Below are 14,186 nucleotides of genomic sequence, written 5' to 3' on the forward strand. Positions count from 1 at the left end.
TTTTTGGTTTGTAAACGGCGGCAAAAATACCTGAACTCGCACACACGTGTCGAGCTATTCTTACACTGCATCTTGCAGTTTCTTAGAGACAATGACAACACGGCGGTGCTAAATTGATGCTAATTTCACAGATGTTGATTGTGCTGAAGGATATCCTAATAAATGTGTGTAAATATGCAACATTACTTACTAATTAACTCATAGAGTTATACCTGAATCTTCATTCGACATATGCACAAGACATTTTGTCAGCACTCGAGCAGCTGCATTTTTGGAGGACTCAAAATTAAATATAAAGACTGTATGAATGTGAATGTGAATGGTGGTTTGTCTATATGTGCCCTGTGATTGGCTGGCGACCAGTCCTGGGTGTACCCCGCCTCTCGCCCAAAGACAGCTGGGATAGGCTCCAGCACCCCCTGTGACCCTCGTGAGGAAAAAGCGGTAGAAAATGAATGAATGAATGACTTTGGACTAAGGCTCCAGCATAACCCCACGACTCTACCTAATGAGGATAAGTGGTAGTGGAAAACCGATGGATGGATGGACTTTGGACTAGAGTCCTTAGTTGTTCATGAATCTTCAATCTTTATCTCAGTCAGATGTTTTGGACAAGGTCTAGTCAGCACTTAAGCAACAGCAATCTGGGGCAGCTACTCATCAGTCTAGAGTGGACTAGAGTTCTTAATTTGTATTCATTCTTCATCATAGCCAGACAGGAAAGTACCAGTCAGCACTTGCACTTGAGCAGCAGCATTTAGCTCATCAGTTCGTCGGATACGTTTTTTGCAAAAATGTGCAAAAATATGCAAAAATGTGCAAAAAGTCCTCTCTCTGGTTTCACATCCAACACCCAGATGTTGGACAAGAATTCTTACTTGTTCAAGAGTCTTCATCTGAGTCAGATGTCTTGGACATTCTAGTCAGCACTTGAGCAGCAGCATTCCATAACAGCCGCTCATCAGTTAGTAAGGTGGATTATATTCATTCATTCATTCATTCATTCATTCATTTTCTACCGCTTTTCCTCACGCTGGAGCCTATCCCAGCTGTCTTCGGACGAGAGGCGGGGTACACCCTCTACTGGTCGCCAGCCAATCACAGGGCACATATAGACAAACAACCATTCACACTCACATTCATACCTATGGACAATTTGGAGTCGCCAATTAACCTAGCATGTTTTTGGAATGTGGGAGGAAACCGGAATACCCGGAGAAAACCCACGGAATGCAAGGGGAGAACATGCAAACTCCACACCGAGATGGCCGAGGGTGGAATTGAACCCGGGTCTCCTCGCTGTGAGGTCTGCGCTCTAACCACTAGTCCGCCGTGCTGCCCGGTGGATTATATATATTTTTTAATTAGAATGAAGTTCTGTCCACGAATGCATCCACTAATTTGATCCAGCATGGCAATAGATGGAAGAGCAGAGCCAGCAGGTCCTCTTTCAGGTCCAACATTAGTGACCACTGACCTCACAAAACTTCAAAATGTTGTAGAAAGTCTTCCGAGAAGAAAGGAAGATGTTCTAGATGCAAATGCTTTACGTGTGTCTCGTGTCCAAATAGATAAAGAATGCAATCAGTGCAGAAACTTGTTCTGCATCAACTTTGCGGTGCATCCGTCCTCACAAACAAAGCGTTTATTATGATTACATTAGCATAAATGATTTCATAACATCTGCTTGTCAATAATTACACCCACGGATTCTCGTGCCCTCTGACCCGTGCCGGCGATGAACCCCAGGTGTATGGCGCCATCAGGCTAATCAGCGGCGCGTCATCCCCACATCAGTAAACACCCTCCATCCGTTCCTCGCTTCAATTAGCGCTTAATATTAGCTCTAAAATTCAGCAATTGTGCTTAATTGACGAGATTGCATTCAAGGAGAAATGCTTTGGGATTTGATCTTTGTAACAAAACGGCGAGCAGATTCTCAACAAAGTTTTGGTTTGTTTTGACGCCATATTGAAAAACTCTCTTTGGAGATGGCTGGCAGTTTCTCTTTCAACAACGCTGAGGTGTCAGTGTAGGTCTAATTGAAAAGTTAATTAACTTTTTTTAAGTCATCAGCTTCCCAGGTCCCCTCCAGGGAAAACCTTTGCAGCATTCGTCATAAACATAGACCACCAGCTTGGCTACATGCTAACATTAGGTCACTGAACGCACCATCCTTTCGCAGAGTACAGTGGTCCCTCGAGTTATGTACAAGTTCTGTGATGTAAGTCTAAATTATAGATAGATGAACTCCCAAGTCACTCACGCTGTACACAGAACACATGAAGGGCATAATAATACTAAAAAATAAACCTTTCCATGACAATGAGACCACGACACTCACTTTCAGAGGATTGTTTGGATTGACTGCAATTGGCTGGCAAGTCGTCCAGGGTGTACGCCACCTTACGCCCGAAGTCAGCCAGGATAGGCTCCAGCATACCTCGGTGCCCTTCGTGAGGTTAAACCACATAGAAATGGATGGATGTTCAGATCAGCCCTTAATCGTAATCCATCCACATTCTTTTTGGTTGTGTTGGTCTGATCTGGTTTCATCCAATCCTTGGCTAGGAGCTGGGCCCCTCAGCCAGAAGACAAGAAGGGTAACTCATAATCAAACGTTGTGTGTGTAAGATTATTGATAAAGAACAGGGTGTCTTTTGTTCATATTATGCAATTATAAACCAGCACAAATATGCCGCATTACTTATCCAAAACACAATGGAAAATATTCCATTCCTAACAGTATGTGCAACTTTTAAGTTACGGGTAATGTTCTGTGATTTCTGAGTGTCAGTGAACATGATGTGTGTGGAGAGAAAGTAGTAGTCCATCACGGCCAATACTTTGTAATGTTCTATGTTATTCCTTGCAGTCGGAACAGGGCTTTGATGTGTTGAAACCACTGGTGTGTGTTACCAAAAGGTGGGCATACATAGCACCGCCATTATCTGCCTCATTAGCACTGAGCCGCACCGGTACCGGTCGTCGTTATCGGTCATGATACCATGCTTTTTCACAGAAATTGACTGATGCTGATCGGTGGCGGATCAATTGGAGCACCCCTCGTCAACTGCATTAAGTAACTGTATTTGAGTAACTGACTTCTGGATCAGATAGGTCAGGGGAGTCAAACACCACAGCTTGAAATGTGTGCATAACTGGACTGTTCAGATTGTTTTAGAAGACGTTTTGCCTCTCATTTAAGCAGGCTTCATCAGTTCATACTTACAGACCAAATAAGACAGCTAGAATATGAGGGGATGATGCACGATCCAAGCATTTATTCTCTCAGGTTGAGGCATGCCCATTCCAAGATTTATGTATGTGTGGTGCAAATCACCTCTGACTGTTAGGCTTTCGCAGGCCACAAAAAAACTATGTGAAGGGTCCAAATCAACAATCTATGAGATATGAGGCAAGGTCCGTTTGGAGGATAGCAGATCCAAGCACACAGACAACTGAAAGCAACTGTTGGTACGTGTTTCCTGGGACAGAAAAGCAGAGGTTCTATGGCCACTTCCTATAGGATTGACAAAAGGGAACCTTGACCTGTGTATCGCTTTCATTTATTTACCCATTTCCTAAGCTGACAGGCGACAGATGCGCCCATTTGTTTGTGAGGGTCAACGCAGGTTTAATTGATTCTTCCTTCCAATGCTGATGATGGAGAACACTGCGACTAATTGGTTCTCCCCCATGACCACTCACACAAGCAGGCAGGCGTGTTCTTCGAGTCATTTTTTTTTTTTTTACTTTACCTTTTACTACTAACACTGCTTCACTTCTTTTTACACTTGTATGAGAGTTAGGAGTTTTAATCATGGCCACGGTGTCCTGTAAAGCAGCTATTCAAAGAGTCTCAAGGACAGCACGTCATAGATTGTTGCATCGTCAAAATGAAAAGCAAGAACATTATTTTAGGGGCGGGGGGATTTGTCGCTCGGGTGAGTGAGCACACTCACTGCTGATTCGATAACAACCTATCGGAGGAAATTGTTTTTCTAAAGCACTTACAAGATGTTAAAGTGGGCTTTGGTGATGGCAAGGTGAATGGACGAGTGCTGTGTTGCCATGTTTCATCTCGAAATGAAGAACACAATAGAGCACTGAAGAAGCGTTGACTATCTCAGCCTGACAACCATCAAGAATCATTTAGGAAACTTCCACTTCCTGAATGCAGAGATTCTAACTGCATCTAGAAAAAGGTGGGCCTTGAAGGCCTCTTAAGTATGAACTACATGACAAAACTCCAAGCGAGTGACAGTAAACAAAGATGAAGGCCAAACAAAGCGCTTCTTTATGTTATTTAACTGTGTTGTACAAAACATTTCATAATAAGGATGGAAACAGGACATTTGTTCGTGAGACGTGTGATATTAAACTTCTGCGCTTATGTTTCCTTTTCGGCTTTCGTTAGTAGTAATAGACAGCCTACAGTTCAAACTGAAAAACTCAGGTGGTCATCTCTTATCCTGAAGGTTGCTGGTTCTATCCTCAGTTCCCCTGTGACCATGTTCCTTGGACAAGATAATATGGACCAGTGGTGTTAGAAAGCCCATAATTTACATTGCATTGTATGTTCAGCTTAGAGTGCAGTGTTAGTTCTCAGGCAGTATTCAAGATTACATTCTGTTACTTAGTATACAGAAAACGCATTGATATTAATTCATAAACATTGTGACTGTTAGAAAGCCCATAATTTACTTTGCATTGTATGTTCGGCTTAGAGTGTTGTTTGTCCTACGGTGTTCAGCGGTCAGTAAACGCACCACAGTGCGGGACGTTTTTTCGGTTGAACAATATATAGATCTCTGAGCCTTATTGCGCCTCATACATCATATCACCAGGTTGATGCTCTGCGTGAATGCATAAAGGTGAGTTTTTTGGCTTATTGTGGGAGCTGTGGGGTAATTTGGGCACCCTTTTCACAAAGTTAGGCTCCCTTTTCATTGGTGCTAATATCAGTATTTAAGCTAACTATGACTAACGGTTATTCTAGTGAGTGTCATGTTTGCTTGGTTTCTTTGTTGAATTTCTGTGTGTAGCGTGCCTTTAGCTCATCATTATACTTGTGTAATATGAGTTACATTACGTTACTTATCATTTATTGTGTATTTGTCTTTGTATGTATGTCTCATCAGTACCACATCATAACCTAAATAAAATCACCAAAAGAGGACAACCTTCCGTGTTCTTTGATTTGAACACACCCCCTATACCTTTGACCGCTCCAAACTAGTGCATCCTGGGAGACGATCTCACAACCCGAGAAGCCTCTCCGCTACAAGTGGTCCATTAGCGCTGGTAGCGGGTTTATTGTTCATATTAGAGTTTTTCTCATAGGGCTGAAACCTCCTTACTGTAATAATTCCCTGACACGCTGTGACTCAAAACGCACCATGGCTAAAACCGGTGCCTTTCGCTTTCCTTTTTGAGTCCTATTTTTAATAAATGGCCTTGAATTTACCTGAAGCATCACCACAGTTTCACTTTTCATGCCTCATCAGTGCTGATAGAGCTTATTCTTTTTTGAAGGTAATTTTCTTGTGGTTCGAGCATGAGAGAGAAAGCTGGACGAGGACATAGTATGCAACACATTGAAGACACACACACAAAAAAAAGACATCAAAATATGCGGGTGTGAAACCACAGTGAAGTTACAAGCGAGCAGGAAGTGGCGAATCGAGTGCGCGTCATGCGTGAAGTTTCTCAGCGTGGGTACAGAGAAATCACAGTGAGAGCCTGCGAGTCAGGATTAGCGTTTGAAGGCTAAACGGTGTTATCGCTTCTGATTAAGGAGCGTCTTCGCGGCACTCGCTCCACCTCGGAGGCAGCCACAGATGTCAATAGGGCTAATTGGCTCATTAGAGCAGGTATTTAACGCTGCTGTAATCACTCTGTGTCATCACTTAAGCCCAGGCGGAGCACGTGGCGCACTGGCGATTGAATAGCCTCCTCACCTTGCACCTTGCCCGTAATTGGACATGAAGAGGCTTGTTTGACAGGGAAGACCAGCACTGTAGGTCAGGATAGACTTGCAAAGTCTCGTGTAATGCTCTCGGGTTACAACATACGCTACACAATCTCATGGGATCCAATGCAAAAAGTCTGCTTTTACAACAATAGTAATACTCAGGTGTACAGAGCTGGTTCTAAAATTCTAATTTCACAGTGTCTATCAAAATTGGGCATTATCTTTGTTGGTCCCATGGTTCTTTGTCGTGTTCTACAAACAATGTTTAAACACATCAAATTAATCTTTGCTAGTGTTATGATGATGATATCCAAGGTGGCGGAGGGATCTGTGGTCAATTAAATCTGACCCTCAATTTTCAGTCACATCACTCGCTACGAATGTGGCTGCAGACAGTCTCGTTCATTTTCTCCCGCGCTTGTCCTGAGTAGGGTCACGGGTGAACTGGAGTCTAGTCCAGCTGAAATGTACAAGAGGCGGGTTACACCCTGGACTGGTAACCAGCCAGTCATCCATTCATTCATTTTCTATACCACTTATCCTCACGAGGGTTTGGGGCATGCTGGAGCCTATGGTACACGGTGCAGCAGAATAAAGTCATAATTATAAAAATAACAATAAAGTTGCAATTTTACAAGACTAAACTCGTACTATTATGAGGAAAAATAATGTCATGAAGACAGCTGGGATAGGCACCAGCACCCCCACGACCCTCATGAGGATAAGCGGCAGAAAATGAATGAATGAATGAATGAATGAATCATGTCATTTTAGTAGCATAGCCTTGAAATATTGAAGAAAAAAGATATTTTAGCATTACGAGAAACAAACAAAACAGGGCCCACAGTTTGCCCATCTTTCTGTATTTTTCAATGTCCATCATTTTTATGTTTTTTTAAACCTGTCCAAACTCGGTAAACATCAGCGTATCACACATCTTGCAGCGGGTAAAAAGTTAGGGCACCTGTATAAAGGAACGCCAATAAAATGAGGTTGTACAATGCCACTTTCATTACACCACTGCAGGTGATGATGGTGACGTGGGGGCGGGGCTTGTGACAGGTCTGCCGGGCCGCATCTCTTTCAATGTAAAAGAGACGCTGCAGGGCTCTACATTAAAAACCAAAATGACTTGCCCATAGGGAATCCTTAAGGTGAGAACTACTTGCCCGAACTTGCCCCATGTAAAATGAAAAGACTGCCATAATGATATCATGTCATTTTTTGTGGCATCACATGAGAATCTCAAATAAATAAAATAATAAAATAAATAATACCTTAAACATCGTAGTCGTAGTAAGCAGTGATATTTATAAGTTGTGCACCACAATAAAACATTATTGAATAGACACATTTGTGTACTAGTAAAGTGTTTTTAATCCAGAAAAAAATGCTCAATGGTCAAACAATAATTTGTGAAGCAAAGGTGAGAAAAATCCACAGAGAAATGGAAGCGCTAGATTTTGTAGCTTGTGCAAAATCAGCACTTGGTATTGGATCTAATCGGTGGTGTTTCATTGTGACCACTTCAAATTGTCACAGCAATGTGATTCACTCACCTGTGCCATCATTTGATTTGCTGCCGCTAATAAAATACTTGTTTAGGAGGCACTGGTTCATCACTTTTTGCTGTTTTCCTTCAGAATTAGACGATGTTGGCAGCGACGCCATGATGGATGTTTTCTAGTCAAACGATCGCTGATTGGTTGATCGCGAACAACGGGTGTGGGTAAAACGCGGACTGTGGATTACGGACCGCGGTCTAAATAAACGATTCTGATTGGTCCATTTCAAGATTTGCAAGGATTGCTTTGCAAATTACCACCGGACTTACGCAGTCCGTGTTTTACCAACACCCAACAAGAACCGCTTTAAAAAAAAACTCTTGACAGGATGGCATGCCAAAGTGCACTTGCCCGACGGGAATATCACTGATTAGATTTACTTGCCCCAATTTTGTTTTAACTTGCCCCGGGCCATCGGTACATCGTTATTGTCGAGCCCTGCGCTGCCGTTTCCTTATTGTTTTCCCCCAATTTTCAAATATCTTCTTCTTTCTCTTTCTTTTGCTTTTCCCTTCATGGGTCGCCACAGCAAATCAATCGCCTCCATCTGTCTCTCTCACACCAACTACCCTCATGTCCTCCTTCACTACATCCATAAACCTCCCCTTTGGTCTTCCTCTACGCCTCCTACCTGGCAGCATCCTTCTACCAATACATTCACTGTCTCTCCTCTGGACATGTCCCAACCATCTCAGTCTGGCCTCTCTGACTTTATCTCCAAGGCCTCTAACATGTAATGTCCCTCTGATGTACTTCTTCCTGATCCTATCCATCCTGGTCACTCCCAATGAGAACCTCAGCATCCTCATCTCTTCTACCTCCACTTCTGCTTCCAGTCTTTTCCTCAGTGGTCTGTAGACCAAACAACATGGTTGGTCTCACCACAGTTTTGTATATGAAAGTGGGCCAAACAGTAGTGGGCATTCATTCAGTGGATTTGGGGGAGGGATGTCAGGACATTTATGTTATAAAAAGATGATAAGTGGTGGTGCAAAGCTCTTCTGTTTAATAAGATTGCATATTTGATTGGATCACTTAACTCAAACCTTGTAAGCTCTAAGTACTCCACGATTTCCCACTAGAATGCAGCAAAAATAATGTCTTAATAAATTCTGAAAAGTGTATTTGATAGTACTGACAGAAGACCAAATCATGAATCAGTAAAGTGACAGTGAAATGTTTGTGTTTTTAAATGGAAGGGATAAGGGAAAAAAATGTCTAATGGAGATTCAAGCTCAGTGATGATGATAAATAAAACGTCTGATCTCGACTAAAGAAAAAAGAACTCAAAAGAGCACAAATTAAATTGAAAAGTTCAAACCAAAACAGCTTTTATTTGTTTTCCTGCACATTCACTGGAATCTTACGCCGTGGCTGCCAGCTCTGTGCTCAAAGGAAGGAGGACTGGAAGAGTGGGGATTGGGGATGGCGGGGGTGTCCTGAGGGCTTGTGCAAGCTGGCATGATGCTGACCACGGTGCTGCCGTTTGCTCTGAAAGGAATGTCTAATGTGGCATCAGTCACTGCTGGCATTCTGGAGGTGGTCTGCCAGGCCCTCCACACTATGCCACACAAACACACACACACACACGATGTGCATTGCAGTGATAGGCAGAGGACGGCGAGCGCACATCCTTATCGACGCTTATCCAGATGAACCTAGAGACACGCTTTCCCAGCACACTGCACAGTTGGCCACCATTAGCCTTCTTTTAGCTAAAGGCTAAAGGGACGGGAGGAGAATGTAGAGGATGGGGATGCGGATGGGGGAGGTGTCCTCTACTGCCAAGGTGCCTCCCAAATTCGCTACATGTCTGGAGGCAACGGGACCTCCGGGCTTGCTGGCCTGTGGAGACGTAAGCCTTGGCCTCCCTGGAGGCTCTCGGCCGAGCTTGGGCGCTTGGCACGGACAGGAGCACCCGGCGGGAGCCGTCCAAGAGTGGTGGATGGCTATGATAGCTTCCCACCGAGGGCCATTTTGATCACGCAGAATGTCGACGGATGAATGGAATGTTTCTCTGGGGGTGGACTCGGCTTTAACGGCTGCTTTCATGAGTCTCAGAGCAGATTGAAAGAGGCCAAAGGGAAAAACAATTTTAAGCTGGAAATAAGGTAAAATAATGGAGTCTTTAGCCAAATGGCATAAAACACCCTATCGACTGTTATTCCAGGTATTTCCTGGTGGATTCTACTCTATGTAGTCCTTCGCTAAGGCCTCAACTATGAACAAAAAGCTCAAGGATGACATAAGATGTCACAAATTCTGTAAGTCTGCTTTTTTCCCGTGTTACGACACTAACACAACCACTATGTTTACATGCACACACTTAAGATTCATATTCTCTTTATAACAAGGGCAGTAACTATATTCCAGTTTGTTCACCATCATATTTCTGATATTGTTGGTAACCAAATCATGACGTCAATATTTAGGGCTTAATTTAGTGTGCTGTGAGTGAACAATGGCAATTGAAGAGAGAAAGGGAGGGTTCTAACAGTCACAGTCACTTTCTGTTGGTTCGTCGTAGAATGCCGACATCAAGCTAGCGTTAGGGTTTGGGGTGGGGTGTTAAAAATAGACATTTTTATCATGGGCTTATCAATTACTTACTTTGTAATTCATAATTCTATGTCTGTTTTATGATCAAATAAACCACGTCCACACACATAATACATTTTTTCCACTTTTCTGACCTATAAATGTAGCTAGAATGTTGTATTCTCGTGTTAAACCATGACAAAGTTTCAGATAATGAGGTTTGTGCATTTGGAAGTGAGCCTTAAAAGAAGTTTGGGATGGCTCAAAATGCTTGGTTTCAAAAGGCGGGGTAAAACTGCCCCTTTTGTGATGTCACAGAGGAGCGGACTTCCTTATATGGGCGTGGCTGTAAGCCAAATAAACTCACTGCCCTCCCCCAAGTACTGCTCCTGTTTGCATGGCGAATAATGCCTCGTACGGAAACGTAACCATTCATTCATTCATTCATTTTCTACTGCTTATCCTCAAGAAGGTCGTGGGGGGAGGAGCCTATCCAGCACCCCCGTCAAAAACACGATATTTTGGCTCACCATGGTACAGAAGTCTTTAAGGATATCATTTGTTTTTTCCTCACCCCATGAATGTCAATCTTTACTGGCTCCATTTGACGAGTCCCACAATCCTTTGCAAACTGATAGGAAGCATGTGCAATAATGCCTCAATACTCCTTTGTGTGAGTTAAGAATGGTGATGTAAACTATATACAGTTGTCCCTCGTTTATCACTGAATTGGTTCCACACTCGGCCGTAGTAAGTGAATTTCTGTGAAATAGAATTCAGCATTAATAAATCGAATATTTTCGTAGTTAGTAGGGATGAGCGAGTACACCACTATCTATATCTGTTCACCCATCTAATTTATTAGCATGAACCGGAAGTGGGTGTGGTTTGATTGGAAATGGGCGGGGCTTAAAGCTGTACATTATTTTATTATATTGATTGATTCATAAGTGATCCTTGAGACTTTATTCTTTAATTGTTTATAGATATGTTAATGACACCTTAATGGAAGTTTCCTTTAACAGCGGCTTAACTCCTCCTGTTTGACCCACACTGTAATTTGGTTGAAGCAACTCTGTAGTTAGTCTGTTGCCACAAGCTGGAACAAATATTGATGGGAAATGGAGAAAGAAAAGACTATTTTGATTGGTTAAGTTAGCTTCAAATCCCTGGCAGATGGCTCTTGCAGCAAGACCAAAGTTATTTGTATCTACTGTCGCTGTGTTTGACTTATCACAGATTACATTGTCTGCCAGAGACTGTAGCAGTGCAGGTATTGTTTTTGTCATATACAGTTCGACATATTCAGTGGGTTAGATAGTCCATTCAACTTATGGTGTGTAACTCGCCCAGCGCTTCCTCCCGTGTTCACGTCAATTTAGCCATCAAAGGATGCTAGCAACCTATCAATTCACGTCGCTTGGGTCTCACAGGATAGATAGGAGCAGTGTTGTTGGAACGCCCTGTGTGAAAGAGTGTCACACAGAGTCACGCCATAGTGACTCAAACTGCGAGGATCTTCACAAAAGGTTCATTGGTGCTTCCTAAGCCCAAGTGCCCCCGCTGTTGAGGGACCGATGCTTGTGTATCGTCTGGCTCAACAGCGACAAAAGGTGTGACAAAAGTGAAACTAAATTCCTGTAATCGTATTGTCCACAACCAGACCTTCACAAAATATATCTTGGTTCTCCGTTGGTATATGTGACTTCTTGCTAACATACCAACAAATGGCCATCACAACAATGCTGTGGCGTTAAATGTTAGCAATAAATATCACTTAGAACAGTGATTTTCAACCACTGTGCCACGGCACACTAGTGTACCTTGAGAAACTGTCAGGTGTGCCGTGAGGAATTATCCAATATCACTTTTTATATCATCATTTGCAAATATTATGTCAATAGCCATTATGTCAATAGTATACATGGACCCAAATATTCCAATTGCATTTGGTTTATTTGCTCAAACGGAAAGAATTGAACGGGAATGGAATATTCCTTTAACCAATCCAATTCAGGTATCTTGTACCCGCACAAACGGAAAGTTGTCAGTCTGTGTTCTTCTTCTTTGTGGTGTTTTTCTTCTTCTGTTGTTTATTGGCGGTTGGCAAGGAGCTTTCGTGTGCATTAGCGCCATCTGTGGAACAGAATCTAAATCCTTCTATACGCCATTCACAAGTCCAGTTCTATTAAAAAAGAAAATATATATAAAACATGTCCTGAGTTTAATGATAAAATATTAGCAAGATTGAATTTGATCTTTTCCTGTTTAAATTGATCCCGGGTGCGTTCTTTCAGCGCATGCTCAGATATGACGTAACACGCAGATCCAGACGTTCTTCACTTTTAAAAATGGAGGCCAGCAATCGGCACTGGACTAAGCAAAGTTTGTTTTTGATTCAAACTAAATTTCAAGACTGGACAGACGAAAAACTGGCAATACGGAGTTATTCCAACAAGTGAAAGAAAAACTTTGGGAAGCCGGTATCACGTGATGTTGATGTTTACGTTTTGACTATTCTGTTGGATTTTCACGGCGCATGTCGACAAGAGATTGGAATATTCCTTTCTATGGATACCATTGTTTCCCGAAAGGTCATTCGGAAAGAGAAAAAGTGGTGATGTAAAAACGTGGCTACTGTGGAGTGTCTGTGGTGTAAAGACTGGCAGAGCAATGTAATATTGGTCCGTGTGGCAACACCTACCTTGTTCCTCCCATAGACTTATTGATGCACGTGTGAGGTCGTGGTGACATTTTGAAACATTTTTGGTTAGTGGTGTGCCACAAGATTTTTACCATGTAAAAAACATGCCGTGGCTCAAAAAAGGTTGAAAAACACTGACTTAGAAATCACACCGTCAACAGCAGTGATAGGATCTGACAGACACACACAGTCAGTAGACTGAAGATGAGGGATTGCAGTCATTTTTAATGTAGACATGTTGTTTTCTTAATTGTCTCTGACTGGTATGCCTTCATGTGTTTGATTAATACTTCCAGGATATGTATGTGAGTGAGACATACACTGCCATTCATCTGCAAAATAATCCAATCATTACCCGCTAATGACAGGGGCGGGGGAGAAAAATGATGCGGAGGCTCCCCAAAGTGAATCGGGGGGCCCCCCCTTCGACACTGAGCGTGGCGGGGGCTCCACCTGTCACAGCGCGACAATAATTGCATTGTGGGCCGCCTCCTCCTCGACTTGCGCTTCTCTTCTCTCTCTGTCGCCGTCGCCGTTCAGCTGCGCACACAATACTCGTCTTAATGAAGCCGTCTGACGAGGTGGCAATTACGCTGCTGCCTCCGTCACCGGGGGCAACTGCGGGGAGCCAGTCGAGGACCCCCCCCATCCCCCCCAGGGTTTCTCCACACCCACTGTGTTGCGCTGGAGTGGTTAAGCTGCCGTCAAAAGAAAACTTGAGTGTGTGCGTTGGATTAGATATGAGCTGTGTGAGTGATGACTTTCACCGCAGATGATTGATGAATGAGACACTGATACAAAAAAAGCACTGAATGCATCAGCGCTAAATCTTTTTCAACCCTCGTCATCTGAACTCCACATGTGTCAAGCGAATATGAACAAGGACGCCAGAGCTTGTAATTGTTAGAATGCAATAAGACTGCAACCTCTTGACACCTACATTATCCAATGACATCAGGTCGTTACTGTATGTCACTCTTATTCAAACTCCAGCGTGGAAGTCCTGCATATTCCTTCCGGAATCCCACAGAAGATAAAAACAAAATGAAGTCACAATCAATAAAATCTCTAATAGACAATCAGTGTTCAGGGGCGGGACAATCACTCATCCACTATTTTTGCAGACTGCTAGTTGCTTACTCAAGTTAACAGATGATCTTTGACTATTGTATATGATTCAAGTTTGGCCCGTGTTTTAAGGGGGGTTTAATTGGGTGCAGCAATGGTCAGCAATCACTCCAGGGCGTCGGGTCAGGACAGCAATTCTGTTCAGGTGAGTGCAGTAGCAATGAGGGACGTCCACATCCAGATTGATGGCTGCTTTATTTAATTGTAACACGTCGCATCACAAGTAGGTGGGTGCGCATGGGAACTTGTGAGTGTAGTGTGGGCGTGTGTGTGT

The sequence above is a fragment of the Doryrhamphus excisus genome, linkage group LG5, assembly GCF_037039965.1.
Source record: "Doryrhamphus excisus strain RoL-2023G ecotype Guam linkage group LG5, RoL_Dexc_Guam_v1.1, whole genome shotgun sequence".
In the NCBI taxonomy this organism is placed as follows: Eukaryota; Metazoa; Chordata; class Actinopteri; order Syngnathiformes; family Syngnathidae; genus Doryrhamphus; species Doryrhamphus excisus.